A 25615-nucleotide genomic window follows, 5' to 3' on the forward strand; every position below is an offset into this window, starting at 1 on the left:
GTGCGTAGTCTGACCACAGCGCCATTAATTTTCTTTGGGGCTTCCAGGAAAAAACAAGTGCAGTGCTCACAGCCACTGTGTGAATGAAAGGATCATTGGTCAGGTGACACATGACGCTAAAGTCTAATGGGGATAAAAGTTCAACTATCTGCAGATCGATGCAGGTCCCAGCAGTCAGTCCCCCACCAATCAATAAGTTATCACTAATCCTGTGGAGAGGTGATTACTTGTATTCACCTTAGAACCCCTGTAAGTGCATCTCTGACGCTGTTTTCCAAGTATTTAACCTCTAATGGAAATAAAGAATCCTTTACTAATTAATATTAGAGAAATTGGGCTACATGGTGGCTCAGTGGATAGCAGTGCTGGAGTCCTGAGTTCAAATCCCACCAAGGACAACATTTGCAAGGAGTTTGTATGTTCTCCCCGTGTTTGTGTGGGTTTCCTCCAGGTTATCCGGTGTCCTCCCACATTCCAAAGACATACTGATAGGGAATTTAGATTGTGAGCCCCATTGGGGACAGTGATGATAATGTGTGCAACCTGTAAAGTGCTGTGGAATATGTTAGCGCTATATAAAAATAAAGATTATTAAAAGATAAAGATTATTATTATAACAAATGACCGCCATACACAACACAATCCACTATATCAAGACCAATAATACCACATACAAGGAAGAAATACCACCACACCATGACTGGACTACATATTTCCAGCATATAGCGACCAAATAGTTCTGCATATAAGGCAGAAATATCGCCCCACCGTGACCAGACCACACAATGATTGAATAATACCACATAAAAGGGAGAAATACCACCACACCATGACTGGAATACATATTATCATCACATAGTGACTGAATAATAGAACATACTGTACAAGGGAGATATATCGCCTCACCATGACTGGACCACATATTACGACATATTGACTAAATATTACAACACTGATCATTAATAAAAACCACAATACAAGTAACATTTTTTTGCCATCAGTTACACTTTATGCAAGCGTTGTGTATAGAGTATACAGTGTATAGTGTCAGTGTACAGGAAGCACAGTAATCACCAGTGACATTATACACAGGAGTTCTGTATATTGTGTAAGTGTACAGGTAATACAGTGATCACTAGTGACATTATACACAGGAGCTCTGTATATAATATACAGGTAATACAGTGTTCACCAGTGACATTATACACAGGGGGTCTGTATATAGTGTATAGTGTACAGGTAATACAGTGATCACCAGTGACATTATACACAGGAGCTCTGTATATAGTGTCAGTGTACAGGTAATACAGTGATTACTGGTGACATTATACACAGGAGCTCTGTATATAGTGTAAGTGTACAGGTAATACAGTGATCACCATTGACATTATACACAGGACCTCTGTATATACTGTCAGTGTACAGGTAATACAGTGATCACCAGTGACACTATACACAGGACCTCTGTATATACTGTCAGTGTACAGGTAATACAGTGATCACCAGTGACATTATACACAGGAGCTCAGTATATAATGTATAGTGTACAGGTAATACAGTAATCATCGGTGACATTATACACAGTAGCTCTGTATATAGTGTAAGTGTACAGGTAATACAATGATCACCATTGACATTATACACAGGTGCTCTGTATATACTGTCAGAGTACAGGTAATACAGTGATAATTGGTGATATTATCCACAGGAATTCTGTCTATAGTGTTATTGTGCAGGTAATACAGTAATCATCAGTGACATTATACACAGGAGCTCTATTTATGGTGTATAGTGTATAGGTAATACAGTGATCACCATTGACATTTTACAGAGGATTTCTTTTTATAGTATACAGTGTATCGGTAATACAGGGATCACCAGTGACATTAGACATAGAAGTTCTGTATATAGTGTACAGGTAATACAGGATTCACTAGTGACCTTATACACAGGGGCTCAGTATAGAGTATACAGGGTATAGTGTAAGTGTACAGGTAATGCAGTGATCACCAGTGACATTATACACAGGAGCTCTGTATATAACGAATATAGTGTACAGGTAATACAGGGATAACCAGAGATGTTATACACAGAGGCCAGCGAATGATGTCTGTGCGCACGTCGCATGTCAGTGACATCATATGCCGGCGACCCACATTCAGTTAAACCAGTGTTACCCCCACAACATCCTGCTTGGATGCCGGCCGAGGACCCAGGTCCCACCGATGAATTATCCGGTGTCCCAGTGCTCCAGTCCAACCATGCAGGTGATGCACATTCACAAACTGCGGGGCATGATTGTTTTTGTGCTGGCCTGCATAACACACAAACACAAGTGCTACCTGTTATTCACCTGCACTTTTGTGGTCCATAAATCAGACCACACTGGCGCATGTTGTTATTCCTTATAGATCACATTGAACACAGGCACACTGATTAATATTGGATCATCATGCTGTAGGTTGAGCCTCAGGCATATATTCAGTCTGTATACTGTATGTGTTCCGAATGGACCACACATGGACCAATGGGTATTTCAGATTCATTTTTTTTAATCGGCGGACCAGAATCATATACTAATCCATCATATACTAATCCATCAGACTGCTCCTTCATGTTATCTGTCTTAACATGGATGTCATAAGGATGCAATCCTTTTTTTTCTATGGGTGTATTATTATTGTTAGCATGTAAAACTGTATTTGGCCTTTTACATTTTTTTAGTTATTGATGTAATGTATAAAAATACAGTAGATGGCATATGGATATCACAAACGGACATATTTGAATGTCATAGGAGTGTTATACAAAGGACAAGACAGATGATAAGTCAAGGTTTTTTTTGGATCAAAAATAGACAATTTTGCATAAACTCATATGAACCCTGCCTCAGAAAAAATGGAGTCATTATTTGTCCATAATCAGTGGTGGACTAATTTATAATGAGCATTTTTTGTTTCCCAGAGAAATGATTGTCCTACTTCTCTCACTGTCTCACGGCCTCAATGCATTCGAAATTTCCTTGTACTTTTATTTTTGAAAATGAGCTATTTTTTGCATATAGAAGGAAATGTTTACATTTTATGTATAGAAAATGGATATTACACCCTCTGCCTCCTCATCTTTTTGAAATGGTCTGATGTTTCTAATGCTTATAGTTTACATTCAGTACAGTTTCCATAAAATATATGGAATATTTGCTTCACGATGCTCAAATGTTTACAAATTTATGGTTTGATTTCCTGAACAGAACCAGTAAATGTTATTTGTGATTGCATAGTATCAGTCGGTTTCCACGCGGCCCCCTATCTGCTGCTCATGCTGATAATAAACTGTTATCGCCAGATCCCCGAAGATTAATGTATTTGCTAACTTCTATGAGATATTGCATCAATACATTTTAACAGTCTCTGACAGAGACATAAAGGATCTATTAAATTAGATTCAAGTTTCTATTAAATTACTAGGCAGAAACCGCCAGACTCCTCTTATCTCCAGACAAAATTAACGTATGCTATTAGGGGCTAGGATTCAAGAAATGTTTCCCTGGAGAGAAAGGCAACCTCGTAAACCGAGCCCCTAAGAGAATTGTGCTACACAGAGGTATATTGAAAATCTGCTGGATATTTGTGAATTACCTAGTAGGTGTTGATCCCTACCTTTTTTTTCCCCTCCAATTTGCAGAGATCAAATTCCACCTCAACCGCATTATCCAGTGTACGAAAACCAATTCTTAATTTGCAATGCGATGCATTTAATTAGATTTTTGTGTGAGGCCTACATAAAGTCAGTAAAACAAGACTTTTTAATTAAAAAAAAACTATTTTACCATTAATGTGTAAACATAGAAAAAAACTTTGTTCCATTTTTAATGTTTGCAGAAATTATTTTTTTTTTACAACCACTCAAACTGCAATCTTAGAGTAAACGACTGTATAAGTACTTTACTTCGTAGAGCTATTACAGTACGATATATTTTTCTTACTTTCCCATACATAGGACTGAACAAAACTTAATTATTAACATTTTACATGATATTTTAAACTGGGGTCAATAGAAATTATATTTTTTATCACCCTTATGTACATAACACGTAACACAGTGCCTTGAAAAAGTTTTCATATCCTAGGAACGTTTCATTACACTCACAAATTTAAATGTATTTTATTGTGATTTTCTTCAGCCCCTTGTAGTCTGATACCCCTAAATAAAATCCTGAGTGACCAATTTCCTTCAAAAGTCACATACTGTAATTAGTAAGTTGAGTCCACCTGTGTGTAATTTAGTTTCAGTATAACTACAGCCGCTCTGTGTAGGGATCAAACAGCATCATTGTAAACCAAGGAACACACCAGACAGGTCAGAGATAAAATTGTGGAGAAGACTAAACAAGGGTTAGGTATTCTAAAAAAAAATTGCAAAAGCTCAGAACATCGCAATGAGCACTGTTCAATCTATCATCCAAAAATGGAAGGCGTATGGCAAAACTGCAAACCTATCAGGACATGGCGCTCCATATAAACTGATATCCCAAACAAAAACCACTAATGAGAGAAACAGCAAAGAGGTCCCTGGTCACTTTGGTGGAGCTGCAGAGATAAACCAGGGAACACACCAGACAGGTCAGGGATAAAGTTATGAAGAAGAATAAAGCAGGGTTAGGTTATAAAAAAAATAGCCCAAGCTCTGAACATCTCACGGAGCACTGTTTAAGCCATCATCCACAAATGCAAAGAGTATAGCACAATTGCAAACCTATCAAAACATGGCCGTCCACCTAAACTGACATCCCAAGCAAGTAGATCACTCATTAGAGAAGCAGCCCTTGGTCACTCTGGCAGAGTTGAAGAAATCTGTAGCTCAGATGTCAGAATCTGTCCACAGGATAGTCATGTACTCCACAAATCCTTTATGGAAAAGTGGCAAGAAGAATTTAATTTTTAACAGTAAGAAATCAGAAGTCCTATTTGCAGTTTGCAAAAAGCCATGTAGGAGATACAGAGCTAGCATGTGGAAAAAGGCGCTTTCATCAGATGAAACTAAAGTAGAACTTTTGGGACTAAATGCAATACGCTATATGTGATGGAAAGCTAACAAAGCACATCAATTTGAAGATATCATCCCCACCATCAAACTTGGTGGTGGCAGCACCATGCTGTGGGGATGCTTTCCTTCAGCATAGACAGGGAAGCTGGTCAGAGTTGATAGGAAGATGGACGAAGCAAAATATAGAAAATTTTGAAGCAAAACCTGTTAGAGGCTGCTTGAGACTAGGGCTTAGGTTCACCTTCCACAGGACAATGGCCCTAAACATACTGCCAGAGCTACAATAGCTATTATTATTATTACACCTACTACATATTGTCATAGGATCTTGGAGATGGGAACATAGATGGATTATAATGATGGCAATCTGGGATACTGCCAAGGGCCCAAGGCTCCAGAGGAGGCCCAGGCCAGATTGCCATCATTGTAATACTTTTTGTGGCGTTTTTTGCAAGCAGGGAGGGCTTCTATTGCTCTGCTGCTGGCAACAGAGAGATGGAGTGTAGCTTCTGCTCTCACCTTCTCTATGACTCAACAGGGGCAATGATGTCATCGTCATTTACCATGTACGTGTCGGCAAGAGGAGGAAGGAAGCAGAGCTGCAGGGGTTTTCCATGAAAGGTGAGTTATTCTTTTTTTTCTCTAAAATTAATGAATTGGGGTGGAAGAATGGGTGAGAACACAGAATGTTATAATGAATTTGACAGATCAGTATGTTATAATATATTGGATGAGGGATGGGTGAGAGGACATTATGTCATAATGAATTGGGATGGGAGGATGGATGAGAGCACAGTGTTCTATAATGAATTGTGGTTGGGGATGGGTGAGAGAATAATATGTTGTAATGAATGGGGAAGGGTGAGAGCACATTATATTATGAATTGGTGAGGGGGATGGGTGAGAAGATATTACATTATAAAGAATTAGGGTTGGTGGTGTAAAAGAGAACATTGCATGCTGAATTGGGGTATGTAACTATAATGAATTGGGGGTCTGTAACTAAATTAACTGGTAGGTATGTGACTATAAAGAGTTGGGGGTATGTATGGAAATTATAATTTTGGGGTTTACAATTAGAATGAATTGGGGAGAGGATATGTAATTATAATTGGGGGAACAGGAGGAGCACAGTGGGGGGTTGAGCATGCAGGAAAGTGACTGGTAATGAATTGGGGAAAGAGCACAGGGGCTAATTAATTTATACTTTTATTAGACACAGTAAAAGTGACTAATTATAGCTTGTAGGGGTCAAAGTAGTGGTGTATTCACTTGAATTTTTAATGTGTGGGGTATTTTTTATCAGAAAACAAATGTGAGTACCGTATTTTTTGGATTATAAGACGCACTTTTTTCCTCCAGAATTTTGGGGGAAAATGGGGGTGCATCTTATAATGTGGATATACCTTAAGGCCGCAGTGGAGCAGGGTCCCAGCGTCACTGCTGGAGGAGGCAAGAGCTGAGTGTTGCTGCAGGCTGAGATGAGGGAGTGTTCCGATGTGCACCGCTGTGGGTGTTTGGTGGTGCAGGGGCTCTGCCGACATTTTGTGAAAGCCCAGAGCCCCCGCACTTACATGGTTTACTGTGCGGTGGGATCTGGGAAAATGGATGCCAGGGCATGCGCAGATTTAGATTTCAGCACCAAGATCTAGGGAGATGAGATCTCAGGGCTGAGATAGCGCTAATAGCGGCACACCATGCAGCTGCTATGGGAGCCCCCGGTGCCAACGGAACAGCAGTTCCCGTTACCAAAGAGAAATGAATTTTCACACTTCCCCATGCCCCCATGGGTGTGGAGAGGAGTGAATGTTCATTTCACTTTAATAGGGGTCAGTATCTGCCACAGGCTGCGGCTAATACTGCCTGCTAACAAGGCCTGCAGACCAGGGCCCCCGCTCCCCCGCTATAGGGTCGTAAGTCAGGGGGACTCAGCGTTAGTGCTGCCCCCAGTCCACGCCGCATTCAACTTTATCAGCATTAGATGCCGATACAGTTGAAAGCAATAATGGAGGAGAGAGCCTCAGATGACGCTCCCTTTCCCATCATTTCCCTCTGCATCTGAAACACAGCGGGTGTGCGATGACGTCATTTCATCACGTACCTGCTGTGTGCCGGGCAGATTGCAGCGCAGAGCGGAGCCACCGCCGGAATCAGGATGGGAGCGAGGAGGAGAGGTGAGTATGTTGGATTTTTTTATATATGTCAGTGAGTCCAGGTTGCATTATACCCTATGAAGGGGGCAGCATTATTCTCTATGGGGGACAGAATTAGTCTCTATAAGGGGCAGCATTATTCCCTATGGGGAGCTACATTATTCCCGTTGCGGGGGAGAGCTGCATTATACCCTATGAGGGGGCAGCATTATACCCTATGGGGGAGCTACATCATACCCTATGAGGGGGGGCAGCATTATGCCCTATGAGGGGGGCATCATTATATCCTAAGAGAAGGCGGTATTATTCCCTATGGGTGAGCTGTATTATACCCTCTGAGGGGGCAGCATTATACCCTATGGGGGAACTGCATTATACCCTATGAGGGGGGCTGCATTATACCCTATGAGGGGGCTCCATTATACTCTGAAGGGGCTGCATTATACTATATGAGGAGAGCTGCATTATATACAATGGAGGGGCTGCATTATACCCTATGAGGGGGCTACATTGTATTCTATGGGGGGCAGCACTATACCTTATGAGGGGGTTGCATTATACTCTAATGGGGCTACATTATACTCTATGGAGGCTGCATTATGCTCTATGAGGCAGGCTGCATTATATTCTATGTGGGACTACATTATATTCTATGTGGCTGCTTTATATTCTATGAGAGGGGCTACATTATATTCTATGAGGGGGCGGCATTATATTCTGTGAGGAGGCCACATTATACTATTTGAGGTGGCTTCTTTATATACTATAAGGGGGCAGCATTGTACCCCATGAGGGGAGACTTTATATTTTATGAGTTGGCTACGTTATATTCTATAAAGGGGCTACATTATATTCTATGAGCTAGGCTACCCCAACTCTGCAGCATAATTAAGACATTTACTACCTTATATTATACCCTGATATTAGCACGTTTTACCACACAATTGGTGGTGTTGTATTTATTTCTATGGAGCTACATAGTGGGCCCCAAGAATGATTTTCTCTGGTTGGATGAAGGTGCTCTAGTCTGACACTGATCACAAGAATGCTTCTTCAAGAATTATTTTTCAGTGTAAATGCAGCTTTATTTGCAGAGAGATGATTGGAGTAATACTTTTGTTTGCAAAGGAAGCTACCTTATTATGTGCAGCACCATCCCTTAGTATATAGGGTCTTCCCTTATTATGTTCAGTGCTGTACGTAAGTAGAAAAATTCCCTTCTTCTCTAGCATTCCATTATGTATAATTCCGTCCCTTATTACATAGCATCCTCTCTTGTTATGTATTGACCCATCCCTTATTACACAACATCCCCTCTTGTTATGTATAGCCCCATCCCTTATTGCATGGTATCTTCTATTGCTATTGCTATGTTTAGCGCTGTACGTAATGGAAAAAAATTGTCATCTACAGATGTGCACCAGAGCACTTGTGTGTTCGTCACGTGACCTGTCACATGATCTCTTAAAATATCATGTGATATGTCATGTGATACATTGTGTGCTGGGGGGCCCATGCACCCTAAACTGCCGGGGCCCTGGCTATCCTTAATCGGCCTCTGAATATGAATACCAGTTTTAAATGAGTGATTTTATATTTTTTACACAGTCAGACTGTCATAATCCAGGTTGGATTGTGTCAGATTTTGCACAAGTAAGGCTGGTTTCACATTTGCGTTTTTTAGCGCTGGAAAAAAACGCATATGTGCGCATGCGTTTTTTCCCCTATATTTAACATGGGTGCGCATGTGATAATAAAGCAGGTGTGATTCCCTGGCTGCTACCTTTAAAGGAGTAGCAGGTGGTCTCACTCACTGATGGTGATATTGCTCTTTTCCAACCAAGTCTGGTGAAGGAAGGAACTACAGAGAGGAGTTCCTGGCAGCTCAGGGAGCTCTGGTGTAATAGCTTCAGGCGGAAGCTGAATTCAGGTGTCGAGCTTCAGGGGTGAAGCTGAACTTTGTTGTTGTATTCTGTTGCTGGAAGCAATAGCAAAAGAGCAAAGTTAAGTGGTGTTTTTCCCTGTTTGTGACTTTCCTTGTGTGTGTATTAGTGCAGTGGTGGGATTAGTTTCTGCACCGTCCAGTTCACTAGAAAGAGATAGGTGCAGGGCGAGCTAGGGATTTGAGGTATCCAGCTCGTCACCAGGTGCAGAACCTGCCTAGGGATTGTCAGGAGTGTAGGGACACTGACTCAGGGGAGTGCAGGAGGTCTCCACGTCCCCATTCCCTATTGCAGGGCCCTCCATTGTAACGCTTTCCCCGGTGTTTCCCTTAACTTTGTTTAAATTCGCCCTGCTGGAGGCAGTGTATCCAGTCTCATGTGACATTACACAGACTTTTCTCTTCTGCCAAGGCACTAATCATTATGATTAGATTCTACTTTGGCAATATTATTATAGCTGATTGGCTCCAGATCACGTTTGGTCATGCCAGTAGATGACATTACATACTGGCTGGCAGCAGTCGCCTGTCAACTGATTTTCAGGAACATTTGATAATAATCTGATTTGGTTTTGATTCTGGTTTTCATTGGAATTTTTTTTAGAAGCCATTTCCTCTCTATAGTAAAGATATTACATAACTGAGCTGTTAACAGTTATATATCTTTGGCTTTGTGGATTTTCTTTTTAGACTAAATGACACAACCGATAGAGGCTTCATTTCTATTCCTCTGCGTCGATGTAGCACCAGTATACCTACAGTATAAGATAACCACTTCATTAGTGCACAAGAGTTGGAGTAATGTAGAAACGCTGGTTCCAAAAGGAGACAAATGTGTGAACGCTCCATATATTATTGGATCACCGTATAGCAATGGTGGGTTTTTGAAAACAAAAAGAAAAAGATCTTGGCTTTGGTGTTAGGAGTCATTGTGTAACCTCATCATCAGACAGTGGAAAAAAATTGAAATTCATGAGCAGTCTGGAAAAGGAACTGAACCCATTTGCTCCCCCTTTGAATTGCTAGCGGATGACAAATAGCAACTACTTTCCACTCCATTTCACCAAGCACAGCTACCTTTCTATCCTCATGAGGTTTGTGACCTTTCCATAGATGTCATTTGCAGTTCCCCTCAGTCCCCTCCTAGAGCCCCAAGGGAGCTGTAATGGACTCACGTTAATTGCCTGTTGAAGGACAGAAGCAGTTCCTTGCTGGCTGATTGGAGATCCCCCTGTGAGTACAGCTGTCCTGGTCAGTAAAAAGATTGCTCTGACACACACAAACATTTTGGCTCACTGCTCAATACATTTCACACAGCATGTACATAATCACTGCTCTGGCTTTAGTGGTTTCCTGTCTGCCCACTCTTCACTGTGGCTTCATTTGTTAGCTGTGCGACTCACAGGAGAGAGATGATCCATGCTAATCCCCTAGTGGGTAACCATAGTTGAGACAGAAGATACCCCACTGAGTACAGCATAATTCAGATTGCGCAGTGCATAGGGGATTGAAGTTTTACAGACTGATTTTTATTTTTATTAACTTTATAATATTTTCAATTTCAAATGCAATTAAGAAACATTTATGTTTTATTAATTTGTATATGTGTGTTCTGAATTATATTTTTAGGGGAAAAATTACCATTTCAAGCACACCAATAAAAGGATGCTTTTCCTCAATTTTTGTGTAACTTTGACCTTTTTTGTCAATTTTTTCTGAATGTCACCAACAATATGAGAATGGTGTCAAATCAACTAAATGATTAATGCACAATATTTATGATATTAGCATATAAGGCTGATTTTACAAGTCCAACATTTACAGTCCGAGTACAACTGTGGTGTCCAAACCAACTGCTGTTCTCCTAACCCAAGCTCATCATTCTCATATATTCCTGTTTGACTATTGAGTTTGGGTCAGGAGATCCACAGCCAGTGTGGACATTATGGTCCATACTCAGACAGTGAATGTCAGACATGTGAAAACAACTATAATTTTTCTTGCGATGCACCCGGTTGATGATTACATTGTTATAAGAACATAGGGAAAATACTAAAATTAGGTTTTCGAAACCAGCACAATGCTGCGGCTCAAGGCATCTCGAAGCAGGGAATTCTGTTTTGGCCAAGCGTAGCATATCTAAGAAGAAAAAAGCGTAGATTCCAGCTCCTTAAAAGGCAAAACTAATGAGAATAATATAAAATTGGATTCCATACTGCGAGAAAAAAATGTCCTGCAATAAGGAATCCAATTACCGTATATACACATGTATAAGTACGAGCCATGCATACCAGGTTTGGGATGAGGGGACAATGCTTATAATCGAGTCACCAAGTTGACCTAGTTTTTGTGGCAAAATTAGGTGCCTCAGCTTATACTCGGGTCGGCTTATACTAGAGTATATACAGTATATTTTATGCCAATAAAATTTTGCTTTTTAAGTAAGTGGAGTCCACCATTTTTCTTTTTTGATAAGAACATTGTGCTGAAGACGGGCACTGTAGTGTGGTGTTAAATACTTCATGTAACAAATCCTTCTTCGATGCAAATGGCAAATTCAATTTGTGCAGAATGTTGCAACCATTAGGAGCATTTCAAAACATTCATACACAAAGCTTTTTTGTCAATATATTTACCTATTAATTGATCTGCTGCCATGGTCCAAGAGATGAAAAAATTGAAGCAGTACTGCAGTTGTATTGTGTTTTTAGTACATTTTAGTTAAGACACCTTTTAGATTTGTAAAAGGCTTTTAAAAGAAAAGAGATTTTCTTTATTCTTTACCTGTAGGATTTTGGATGGAATATTTGTATAAAAATTGGCTGAAACAGCATACTGTGACCAATTCTTTAATTATATACTGTATATGGGTATATTCATACAGAGGTTTTTTTACCTGGATTTTCAAGTAGATTCTGCTCCAAAATTACCATAAAAATTTTCTAAACTCTTTGATTGGGCTCAAGTTTGGTCTCTATAAGAAAACAGGACACATAGTGCTGTTTTTCTTTTTATCATGTTGTTTGCAGTGTTAACAAAAATAAGTTACAAGTTAATTCTTGATGTATTTTTGACTGAAAAAAGTCACAAATTTGCCCACTTAATGATAAGAAGCAAGAAAAACCATCCCTTAAGGCTACTTTCAGATTTGCATTTGGAGGCGCAGCGCTGCCGCTATGCTCCGACCCCGGCCGCGCCTCCTCTGGTCAGCTCCTCCGCTGATCGCATGACACTGCATGCGATCAGCATACCCTATAGTTAGCGTTGGGTACGCTGGCCGTGCTCTGCGCTGATTTTGCCAGCGCTTGCGTCCTTTTGGAGCTGCGCCGAGCGCACAAAAAATGCACCGTGTTGCATTTTTGTGCGCTCGGCGCAGCGTCAAAAGGGTGCAAGCGCCGGCAAAATCAGCCCAGTGCACGGCCAGCATACCCAATGCTAACTATAGTGTATGCTGATCGCATGCAGTGTCATGCGATCTGAGGAGGAGCTGGCCGGAGGAGACGCGACGGGGCGGAGCTTAGCGGCAGCCCTACACTGCACCTCCGAACACAAATCTGAAAGTAGCCTAAGCAAGAAACTGCATTTGTATGTATTTTTGGTGTTTTATTATGTGTATTTTTCAGCCTATGTACACACTCTAAGGGTTTTTCTGTCAAGATCTAACTACAAAATATGTATTTTATGTAATATAAAGCAGAATTACTGTTATTAAGAAAAGAAAACTATCAAAGTATCTAATAGTGTTGAGCATTCCGATACTGCAATATCGGGTATCGGCCGATATTCGCTGTATCGGAGTTCCGATACTGAGTTCCGATACTTTTAGAATATCAAATACCGGAATCGGAAGTTCCCATAATGCAATGAGCCATTTTATTCAGCCAATGAGGAATCCTAAGAAGTGTGGGCACATCCTGTTATGCATGTTAGGCATGTTAACTAATGGCATGGCTTTGATTGGCTGCGAGCAGACTACCCAGCTGCTCCTCCCCCAGACACACTCTGAACAGTGATCTATGGAAAGTGAAACTAGTGAGGGAGGAGGAAACGACCAGTTCTCATTTCAATGCCAGAACACCCCCCGGACGTTTATCTTAGAAGCAAGATATGATATCTTGGAAACCGTGCAGACTAGTCACAGAAGGTAAATGTCACGTGACCGTCAGACTCAGGGCCTGCTGTCCCGGCCTCGGCCACTAGGAGGCGCCGGACTGTCACATCACCATCAGACTCAGGGCCTGCTGTCCCGGCCTTGACCACTAGAAGGCGCCGGACTGTCCCATCGCCGTCTGACTCGTGGCCTGCGGTTCCGGCCTCGGTCTCTGGGAGGCGCTGTGCTTCAACCCCGAGTCATGGCGGCGATAGTTATGTGGCTCCTGCGCAAGTGTCCGCTGGACGCAGGCTTCACTCCTCGGTCAGTCATGAAGGGGCTGGTGTATCACCATCTTGCCTGGTCCTGGGGGCGGTCCGGATGACATCATCAGCCCAGGAGCCTGTGAGGGATGACCTGATCCCTCAAATACTTTGGGACTGCTCTTGCAGGCCGCCGGATATATTCTTGGTTCCCCTGCGTGTTACTGTGTGAAATACTGTTTGACTGACTCTGACTTTTGCCTGGACTTCTGACCCCGCTTCTGCCTAACGATTCTGTACCTCTGCGAATCTCCTGGTTTATGACTCTGACTTCGGCCTGGATTCTGACTCTGCTACTGCCTAACGATTCTGTACCTCTGCGACTCTCCTGGTTTATGACTCTGACTTTGGCCTGGATTCTGACTCTGCTTCTGCCTAACGATTCTGTACCTCTGCGACTCTCCTGGTTTATGACTCTGGCTTCGGCCTGGAATCTGACTCTGCTACTGTCTACGGCAGGGGTCCTCAAACTTTTTAAACAGGGGGCCAGATTACGGTCCCTCGGACCGTTGGAGGGCCGGAATATAGTTTAAAAAAATTATGAATAAATTCCTGTGCACACTGCACATATCTTATTTAGAAGTAATAAAACAAAAATAGGAACAAATACAATATTAAAAATGAAGTTAAATCCTCAAACTTACCGATTTATTGGGTTCTTCGAATATCCTACACTTCGAGTCAATTTTTTCTCTTTCTTGATATCATTGTTTCCTAGGGATTCAAAATTGCTATTAGTAAAATACCAACATATATACAGCGCTACAAAAACAATATACAAGCAATAAAACTGCCCACACAGAGACATGCAGCCTGATCAGGGCCCATCAATGCAGCCTGATCAGTGCCCATCAATGCAGCCTGATCAGTGCCCATCAATGCAGCCTGATCAGTGCCCGTCAATGCAGTCTGATCAGTGCCCATCAATGCAGCCTGATCAGTGCCCATCAATGCAGTCTGATCAGTGCCCATCAATGAAGCCTGATCAGTGCCTAACAATGCAGCCTCACCAGTGCCCACATTGGTGAAACTCCACTTTTACCTCAGGCTCAGACTGGTGTGGTGCAAGAATCCCCAATAGGCAGCATAGGTCCCCAATAGACAGGTAAATGTCCCCAATAGGCAGCACAGGTCCCCAATAGGCAGGTAAATGTCCCCAATAGGCAGCACAGGTCCCCTTTAGGCAGGTAAATGTCCCCATTAGGCAGGTAAATATCCCCAATAGGCAGGTAAATGTCCCCATTAGGCAGCACAGGTCCCCAATAGGCAGCACAGGTCCCCAATAGGCAGGTAAATGTCCCCAATAGGCAGGTAAATGTCCCCAATAGGCAGCACAGGTCCCCATTAGGCAGCACAGGTCCCCAATAGGCAGATAAATGTCCCCAATAGGCAGATAAATGTCCCCATTAGGCAGCACAGGTCCCCATTAGGCAGGTAAATGTCCCCAATAGGTAGCACAGGTCCCCAATAGGAAGGTAAATGTCCCCACTAGGCAGGAAAATATCCCCAATAGGTAGCACAGATCCCCACTAGGCGGAACAATGTCCCCACTAGGCAGGAAAATATCCCCAATAGGTAGCACAGATCCCCACTAGGCAGGAAAATGTCCCCTCTAGGCAGGAAAATATCCCCAATAGGTAGCACAGGTCCCCACTAAGCAGAACAATGTCCCCACTAGGCAGGAAAATATCCCCAATAGGTAGCACAGATCCCCACTAGGCAGAACAATGTCCCCACTAGGCAGGAAAATGTCCCCAATAGGTAGCACAGATCCCCACTAAGCAGAACAATGTCCCCACTAGGCAGGAAAATGTCCCCAAAAGGTAGCACAGATCCCCACTAGGCGGAACAATGTCCCCACTAGGCAGGAAAATATCCCCAATAGGTAGCACAGATCCCCACTAGGCAGAAAAAGGTCCCCAATAGGCAGGAAAATGTCCCCAAAAGTTAGCACAGATCCCCACTAAGTAGAACAATGTCCCCACTAGGCAGGAAAATGTCCCCAATAGGTAGCACAGATCCCCACTAGGCAGAACAATGTCCCCACTAGGCAGGAAAATGTCCCCAATAGGTAGCACAGATCCCCACTAGGCAGAACAATGTCCCCCACTAGGCAGAAAAATGTTCCCAATAGGCAGGAAAATGTCCCCAATAGGTAGCACAGGTCCCCACTAGGCAGAACAATGTCCCCACTAGGCAGAACAATGTCCCCAATAGGCAGGAAAAAGTCCCCAATAGGTAGCACAGGTCCCCAATAGGCAGGAAAATGTCCCCAATAGGTAGCGCAGATCCCCACTAGGCAGAACAATGTCCCCAATAGGTAGCACAGGTCCCCACTAGGCAGAACAATGTCCCCACTAGGCAGGAAAATGTCCCCAATAGGCAGGAAAATGTCCCCAATAGGTAGCATAGGTCCCCAATAGGCAGAACAATGTCCCCAATAGGTAGCACAGGTCCCCACTAGGCAGAACAATGTCCCCAATAGGCAGGAAAATGTCCCCAATAGGTAGCGCAGATCCCCACTAGGCAGAACAATGACCCCAATAGGAATCGGCGTTAAAAAAAAAAAAAAAAAAAAAAGTACTCACCTATGTCCCCGCTGCTCTGAAGAGGCGCCTGCTCATCTCCGTCTTCTTCCTGCACAGGCACACAGGCGGCGTGACGTCATCAGACGTCGTCTCTGTGCACTGTGCTGCGAGAGGGCTGCGTAACGCCTTTCCTCGGCGCCTCGTCCTGCTCGCAATTACACGGCCCGCCGGCACTGAACTGCAGTGCAGTTCATGAGCTCAAAGTCGGCCTGGCCAGGGGCCGGATAAAAGTCTTTGGAGGGCCGCATGCGGCCCGCAGGCCGTAGTTTGAGGACCCCTGGTCCACGGTTTTTATACAATTTCTGCCCGACTGGTTTAGTCTCGGATATCATTGCCTCTGTGTCCTGTATTGGAATACCTTTCTGGCGACCGTCCTGCTCTGGTCATTGCTCCTATTCAGACAGCGCCTCCTGGGCTCTGCTATAAATCCAGATCCCTGTATAGGGGTAAAGGGTATCAGTGTTTCTCGGGGTGTTGTCTGGCTGCAGCCCAGACCGCAGGCAGACGTCACAGTAAATTACTTATTGTCAGCATTCTGCAGCCCAGATATGCACTGAGATTATGTGAAAAGCCCGGACAACCTGTTTAACATAGTCAATATCTTTGTAACTCCTAACATCTTAAAAAAAAAAAATTAATTCCTGCTATTCCATTTGATTGGGCTAAACCTCTATGCCTTTAATGTCTCCTCCACCTCCCCCAATACATTCAACATTATTCTTAGTTGTTTTCCTTCATGTAGAATTAACCTACAAGGAAAGTAAGGGTTTTTTTTCATTCCGATATTTGTGTCCCATTGACTTGCATTGGTTTCCGGTATCAGACTTGGCGATATCCGATATTTTTGGGTATCGGTCCGATCCAATCCGATCCGATATTTCCCGATATCGGAAGGTATCGCTCAACACTAGTATCTATAGTATCAAACAAACAGAAACGTCCATTGGACCCTTTCTTTCTATATTTTGCATTACTGTAGTCAGGTAGTGTTTCTTATTATTATTAGAGTTGAGCGACTTTTGTTTTTTTAGGGTCGAGTTTCGTTTCGTGAAACCCGACTTTTCGAAAAGTAGGGTCGAGCAAGATCGGCCGATTATAGGGAAAAGTCGGGGTCGTCCCGAAACACGAAACCCAATGTAAGTCAATGGGGAATAAAAGTCAGCAGTGAGAGGAGGACAAGAAACACACCTACAGTGCCCATTTGAATGCCAAAAGCATCAATTCTTCTTACTTAAGCTTGTCAACCTTAATTAACTTCATAATACAAGTTACGCACTGAAAAATGGGGGTTATTTGGCTAAAGTTGAGGGGGGGTAGGGCTGGCTCCAGGTTTTCATGTGCCCTGGGCAAAAGAGCGCCCCTTTAACACATACCACAACTCATCATGCTCCGATACGGCAGAGAAATAGCGGTATAGTACAATAAAAAATACTTCACTCTTTACATCTCATGACGAGGCCCATCTATTTCTCCATACAGAATCATTGGTCCCATATAATGTTTGAAACAGTATATGATGAGCTCCACATAATGCTACAGTATATGTTGGTCCCCATGGATGAAGCTCCACTGTGTTATGGGCCCAAATAATGCTCCAAACATAATGGGCCCCATTTCTAATGCTCTAGTGTATAATGGGCCCTGTAAATGCTGCTCCAGTGTCTGATGTCCACCTTTGGAATGTTCCAGTGTATGGTGGACCCCATCTATCATTCTCCAGAGTATAGTGCTCCCCAAAAATTGCTGTCCCAACATTGAAAACAGTCAAATAAGTCTCCTCGCTAGGGAATCCCTGTACTAGTCTGGACTCCTCGTCGTCCCCATCTTCCATCTCACTGCACAGTATTTCAACCTTGCAAGTGCTGTGATCCTGAGCAAGCAGGGGGGGCCCACTCGTTGGCGACGACACTGGCACAGGGCCCCTGATAGTACGGTGGTGTGTCTGATGGCGGGTGGGCCGAACCTGCACTTTCATCTGCAGCTTGCTCTTTGTCACCGTGTAAGATGGAACTGTATATGGGAAGGGTAACCTGAGTTACATCAGGGTCAGATTCAGTCCGTGTAGCGTGCAAGGGGAATGTAGTGGTCTGGGTCAATGCACCAGCAGATTCATCGAGCAGTGGCTGGGCATCAGTGCACTTGTGTCGCCCCCAGGAGTACGGTCGCCACAGTGGCATTACCTTCCTCCTAGGGAGTGTGATGTCATGCTTGGGAGCAACGAAGGATCTCTCTAGCAGGTTAACTGATTGGGCGGCGTTATTCCCACGAGTCATGACCCTCCAAACAGCGTTCATGAAGGAAAAGTGTTTGTTTTACGTTGGCAGTATGGTTGCAAAGCTGAACCTTAAAGGAATGTCCAGAAGGGCACCACCAGGAGTGGAGCCTACGGTTAAATTCGACTCCACCTGGGAAACCTCAACCATGCCAGCTACAGAAAAGATGCACACATTGCAAGCTTAATTTCGTTAACGAACGAGACTCCGTCATGCCCCGCGGTCCGAGTCCGGCTTACTAGAGGGACACGTGAGGCTCTGGCACATGAGATTGGCCAATAACTGGTGTGTCATGCCCTTACATGTCCGTGGCTGCATGTGCGCTACACTGAAAAGGCCAGCGTTTGTTGTATACAGGTGCAGATAACCCGCTGAACAATGTTAGTGATGGGGATCACTGATTACAATTATTACCCGCGAACGATGATTTCCCAGTAAGTGCAGGTCAACCGCAGTTCCGGAATTAGGCCTAACCGTCATTCCTGAAAAAAATGAAAAACTTACGTGTGCAAACCACAGGTGCTGTAGCTTGCTTAACAGCTCGCCAGCCATTCTCACGCCCAGTATGGATTACACGTGATTCCACAAAGGTGAGAAAGGGTACCGTATCCCCGGATAACATGTATGGATAGCGTACACATTCAAAATATATGTCTATACATCAGGAGGCAGGCTCAGACGGTGTTAGGCCCAGTATGGCTTGCACGTGATTGCACAAAGGTGAGAAAGGGTACCGTATCCCCGGATAACATGTATGGATAGCGTACACATTCAAAATATATGTCTATACATCAGGAGGCAGGCTCAGACGGTGTTAGGCCCAGTATGGCTTGCACCTGATTGCACAAAGGTGAGAAAGGGTACCGTATCCCCGGATAACATGTATGGATAGCGTACACATTCAAAATATATGTCTATACATCAGGAGGCAGGCTCAGACGGTGATAGGCCCAGTATGGCTTGCACGTTATTGCACAAAGGTGAGAAAGGGTACCGTATCCCCGGATAACATGTATGGATAGCGTACACATTCAAAATATATGTCTATACATCAGGAGGCAGGCTCAGACGGTGTTAGGCCCAGTATGGATTGCACGTGATTGCACAAAGGTGAGAAAGGGTACCGTATCCCCGGATAACATGTATGGATAGCGTACACATTCAAAATATATGTCTATACATCAGGAGGCAGGCTCAGACGGTGTTAGGCCCAGTATGGATTGCACGTGATTGCACAAAGGTGAGAAAGGGTACCGTATCCCCGGATAACATGTATGGATAGCGTACACATTCAAAATATATGTCTATACATCAGGAGGCAGGCTCAGACGGTGTTAGGCCCAGTATGGATTGCACGTGATTGCACAAAGGTGAGAAAGGGTACCGTATCCCCGGATAACATGTATGGATAGCGTACACATTCAAAATATATGTCTATACATCAGGAGGCAGGCTCAGACGGTGTTAGGCCCAGTATGGATTGCACGTGATTGCACAAAGGTGAGAAAGGGTACCGTATCCCCGGATAACATGTATGGATAGCGTACACATTCAAAATATATGTCTATAATAATAATAATCTTTAATTTTGTATAGCGCTAACATATTCCGCAGCGCTTTACAGTTTGCACACATTTTCATCACTGTCCCCGATTGGGCTCACAATCTAAATTCCCTATCAGTATGTCTTTGGAGTGTGGGAGGAAACCGGAGTGCCCGGAGGAAACCCACGCAAACACGGGGAGAACATACAAACTCCTTGCAGATGTTGTCCTTGGTGGGATTCGAACCCAGGACCCCAGCGCTGCAAGGCTGCAGCGCTAACCACTGAGCCACCGTGCTGCCCTATACATCAGGAGGCAGGCTCAGACGGTGTCAGGCACAAATAAAAATGACAGACCACAAGGCTGAAACAGTATAACATCATATATTGCATGCGGGTGCATATGAAACCAACACAATCAGCCCATGGAAAATCAGTGTAGGACACACTGTAATCAATAAGAAACAACAAGAGGAAATCAGTGCATAGATGTCCAAAGTATGATAAAATCACAAATCTTTATTAGATAACACAGGTAGAAAAGCACAAACAATGACAAATAAAGGGTGACACAAGCAGAAGCAGAGCAAAGGGGTATACAGTGTCAAAAACCTCACTCTGACCCTTATCATAAGTAAACACCTGGTGGTAAAGATTCAAGTATGCACACCCGATATATAACAGGCAGACCAGTGAAAAGCAATAAGGGGTAAAATCCCCAGCTGGACAGCCATATAATCAGGGGTGAAATTACAAAGACACAAAAGTAAGGTAAACATACCAGGAGGGGAGAGGGGAGAGACACTGGATCCCAAGCTCAGCTGACCCCGACGTACGTTTCGGAAATGATCTTCCTTCCTCAGGGGGCGTGTCAATAGGGTGTTAATTGCGGTTTAAATAGGGGAGGTAAAAAACAAGCACCAATCATGAGGGGTGACGCTGACCAATCCCCCATCGCTGCCTGGGCTGGCGCTGATCAGCACGGGGCCCCATGACGTCAGACGCCAGACCACAGGCAGACGGGGGTGGGACAGGAAGCGCGTCCACCCACACATGTACAGGAACAGGAAGGACGGCCGTGGCCATCTTGGATATGGGCCAAAGGCAGAAAATCTGCCAGAACTATGAAAGGGAATAGTGAGCGTCCCTAAAAGGACCTTACAGGATAGAAGCGGGCTGAATAGCGCTACAACTAATGAAGTACCCTAATATAATAATGTAGTAACACATCACCAATGATATAAAAATTAATTAATATATAGGGGAGCGCAAATAGGGCATTAACAAGAAATGGAAATGTAAACTAAATGTATAAATTGCACCTGGGCAGCAAGAATAATCGGTAAGATGAGAGGCAGAGCACATATTACAAAAATAACAATAACCAGTGTTCAGTGCCCATACCTATCATATATAATCAAATACATGATTTTAAATACATAAAGCCGCACAAAAGCTGTATACGTGTCGAAATATACATCAGTATACACATCCATAATATTGAGCCATAAAATACACCTACATATGGATACAGCAACGTCATTAGTCCAGCATGCATAAAAAAAAAAAAAATAATAGGGACTAGGGCACCACCATATTCTCCATGAAAATGTGCCATAAATTAAATTAAACTTACACATAAATACAGAGACATTATTAAACCAACATTCATAGTATTGTGATGAAAAAAAGGTGAGGCCTTGAAACTGCCAAATTCTCCATTCAGAATGTGCCATAGAATAAACTGGCACATAAATACAGAGGCATTGTTAGTCCAGCATTCATAACATTGCGATGAGGGAAAAATGAGGCCTTGAAACCGCCATATTCTCCATACAACAATGGAGGAGTAGATGTATCTTCATCTTCCCAAGTAGGATATCCATCCAACCCAACAAGGAAAGCCACAAGAAAACCATCAGACCGGTGCCTGCGATTAAAACTGAAATAAAAACAAATGTTAAAACCAAAGACACGAAGAGTCACCCAACTGGTAGCAGCAGAAAAGGGGATGGAAAGGAAAATCATAAAAATGGAGCAAATGACAGACACTCATTAAGACCCCTCGGATGAACCGTTTGCAACTTCCAGATCCACCTGGTTTCCAGTTGACCCAGCCTTTTAGATAGGCCCCCACCTCTGATATCTATTCTCAGAGCCTCGATGCCACGCACTTTAAGTAAAGATGCATCACATTTATGATGATCTTTGAAGTGCCTGGGAATAGTTCTCAGGGTGGAGTCATCCATGTGGTCCCGTGCCGCCTGGATCCCCAACACATGCTCCCGCACACGGACCTTTAGTTGGCGTGTTGTAAGGCCAACATAAATAAGATCACATGGACAAGTAGCGTAATAAATTACATATCTTGTCGTGCATGTGATTCGATGTTTAATGGTGAAAGTTTGATCACCATCCGAGTTGGTGAAATCATTGCATCGCAATATGTTGGGGCAGGCAACACAGTGACCACATGGAGAACAACCAGCCCTGAGAGTAAAGGAGTCCAGGAATGAGGGTCTAAAACCACCAGAATAATGACTAGAGACCAAATGGTCTCTTAAATTTTTTGCCCGTCGAAATGCCAAAGACGGTTTTTCGGTGGTGAATTTATTGATGACTGGGTCAATCCGGAGTATAGGCCAGGCCTTTTGTAACGCCGTCCTAACGGCATTAGATCTGGAGTTGTAAGTGGTAACGAACCTCACAACCTGCCGATCCCTAGACTCAGTAGATGACCCCGTTTTATACAGTAAATCTTGTCTAGAAGTATGTTTGGCACGATTAAAGGCTCGCTTCAGTGATCTACGGCTATATCCACGATCTAAGAAGCGTTGACGGAGCTCATTTGCGCGATGAAAGAAAGTTTCATCCGTCGAAAAAATACGACGTAATCATAAAAATTGTCCAACTGGGACAGATTTAATAATATGTTCTGGATGAGATGACGTGGCGTGAAGTAAGGAGTTGGTAGCCGTAGTCTTTCTGAAGATGTCCGTCTGTAAAAACCCGGCAGGGTCCCTCCTGACAGTAACATCTAGAAAATCCAAAGCCTCTGAACTATACGTAAATGTTAAATGGATGTTGCGGTCATTGCTATTCAAAGTGGTCATCAACCGCTCAAGGTCGACGGGCGTGCCCTGCCAGATGAAGAAGACATCATCAATGTACCGCGTCCAAAAAGGGACGCGGCCCATTGACGAAGGTCCTTTTAGGGACGCTCACTATTCCCTTTCATAGTTCTGGCAGATTTTCTGCCTTTGGCCCATATCCTAGATGGCCACGGCCGTCCTTCCTGTTCCTGTACATGTGTGGGTGGACACGCTTCCTGTCCCGCCCCCTTTTACGATTACGTCGTATTTGTTCGACGGATGAAACTTTCTTTCATCGCGCAAATGAGCTCCGTCAACGCTTCTTAGATCGTGGATATAGCTGTAGATCACTGAAGCGAGCCTTTAATCGTGCCAAACATACTTCTAGACAAGATCTACTGTATAAAACGGGGTCATCTACTGAGTCTAGGGATCGTCAGGTTGTGAGGTTCGTTACCACTTACAACTCCAGATCTAATGCCGTTAGGACGGCTTTACAAAAGGCCTGGCCTATACTCCGGATTGACCCAGTCATCAATAAATTCACCACCGAAAAACCGTCTTTGGCATTTCGACGGGCAAAAAATTTAAGAGACCATTTGGTCTCTAGTCATTATTCTGGTGGTTTTAGGCCCTCAATCCTGGACTCCTTTACTCTCAGGGCTGGTTGTTCTCCATGTGGTCACTGTGTTGCCTGCCCCAACATATTGCGATGCAATGATTTCACCAACTCGGATGGTGATCAAACTTTCACCATTAAACAACGAATCACATGCACGACAAGATATGTAATTTATTACGCTACTTGTCCGTGTGATCTTATTTATGTTGGCCTTACAACACGCCAACTAAAGGTCCGTGTGCGGGAGCATGTGTTGGGGATCCAGGCGGCACGGGACCACATGGATGACTCCACCCTGAGAACTATTCCCAGGCACTTCAAAGATCATCATAAATGTGACGCATCTTTACTTAAAGTGCGTGGCATCGAGGCTCTGAGAATAGATATCAGAGGTGTGGGCCTATCTAAAAGGCTGGGTCAACTGGAAACCAGGTGGATCTGGAAGTTGCAAACGGTTCATCCGAGGGGTCTTAATGAGTGTCTGTCATTTGCTCCATTTTTATGATTTTCCTTTCTATCCCCTTTTCTGCTGCTACCAGTTGGGTGACTCTTCGTGTCTTTGGTTTTAACATTTGTTTTTATTTCAGTTTTAATCGCAGGCACCGGTCTGATGGTTTTCTTGTGGCTTTCCTTGTTGGGTTGGATGGATATCCTACTTGGGAAGATGAAGATACATCTACTCCTCCATTGTTGTATGGAGAATATGGTGGTTTCAAGGCCTCATTTTTCCCTCATCGCAATGTTATGAATGCTGGACTAACAATGCCTCTGTATTTATGTGCCAGTTTATTCTATGGCACATTCTGAATGGAGAATTTGGCAGTTTCAAGGCCTCACCTTTTTTTCATCACAATACTATGAATGTTGGTTTAATAATGTCTCTGTATTTATGTGTAAGTTTAATTTAATTTATGGTACATTTTCATGGAGAATATGGTGGTGCCCTTGTCCCTATTATTTTTTTTTTTTTTTATGCATGCTGGACTAATGACGTTGCTGTATCCATATGTAGGTGTATTTTATGGCTCAATATTATGGATGTGTATACTGATGTATATTTCGACACGTATACAGCTTTTGTGCGGCTTTATGTATTTAAAATCATGTATTTGATTATATATGATAGGTATGGGCACTGAACACTGGTTATTGTTATTTTTGTAATATATGCTCTGCCTCTCATCTTACCAATTATTCTTGCTGCCCAGGTGCAATTTATACATTTAGTTTACATTTCCATTTCTTGTTAATGCCCTATTTGCGCTCCCCTATATATTAATTAATTTTTATATCATTGGTGATGCGTTACTACATTATTATATTAGGGTACTTCATTAGTTGTAGCGCTATTCAGCCCGCTTCTATCCTGTAAGGTCCTTTTAGGGACGCTCACTATTCCCTTTCATAGTTCTGGCAGATTTTCTGCCTTTGGCCCATATCCAAGATGGCCACGGCCGTCCTTCCTGTTCCTGTACATGTGTGGGTGGATGCGCTTCCTGTCCCGCCCCCGTCTGCCTGTGGTCTGGCGTCTGACGTCATGGGGCCCCGTGCTGATCAGCGCCAGCCCAGGCAGCGATGGGGGATGTGGGGGGATTGGTCAGCGTCACCCCTCATGATTGGTGCTTGTTTTTTACCTCCCCTATTTAAACCGCAATTAACACCCTATTGACATGCCCCCTGAGGAAGGAAGATCATTTCTGAAATGTACGTCAGGGTCAGCTGAGCTTGGGATCCAGTGTCTCTCCCCTCTCCCCTCCTGGTATGTTTACCTTACTTTTGTGTCTTTGTAATTTCACCCCTGATTGTATGGCTGTCCAGCTGGGGATTTTACCCCTTATTGCTTTTCACTGGTCTGCCTGTTATATATCGGGTGTGCATACTTGAATCTTTACCACCAGGTGTTTACTTATGATAAGGGTCAGAGTGAGGTTTTTTACACTGTA

General features: G+C 43.5%; 1 protein-coding gene and 1 long non-coding RNA gene across 7 annotated transcripts in view; one reads left to right on the plus strand and one right to left on the minus strand.

Annotated features, from left to right (window-relative positions):
- LOC141088797 (uncharacterized) overlaps nt 1–20904 on the minus strand; it is a 38376-nt gene extending 17472 nt beyond the window's left edge. The window contains exon 1 of the long non-coding RNA XR_012232064.1: nt 20740–20904. This is a non-coding gene — a long non-coding RNA (uncharacterized lncRNA). The remainder of the gene's footprint in view (nt 1–20739) is intronic.
- AUTS2 (activator of transcription and developmental regulator AUTS2) overlaps nt 1–25615 on the plus strand; it is a 2002816-nt gene that overhangs the window by 1136733 nt on the left and 840468 nt on the right. The gene's annotated exons all lie outside the window — the stretch shown is intronic.

This window comes from Dendrobates tinctorius, unplaced genomic scaffold, assembly GCF_039654945.1.
Source record: "Dendrobates tinctorius isolate UK_male_01 unplaced genomic scaffold, ASM3965494v1 ptg000007l, whole genome shotgun sequence".
NCBI classification, from domain to species: Eukaryota; Metazoa; Chordata; class Amphibia; order Anura; family Dendrobatidae; genus Dendrobates; species Dendrobates tinctorius.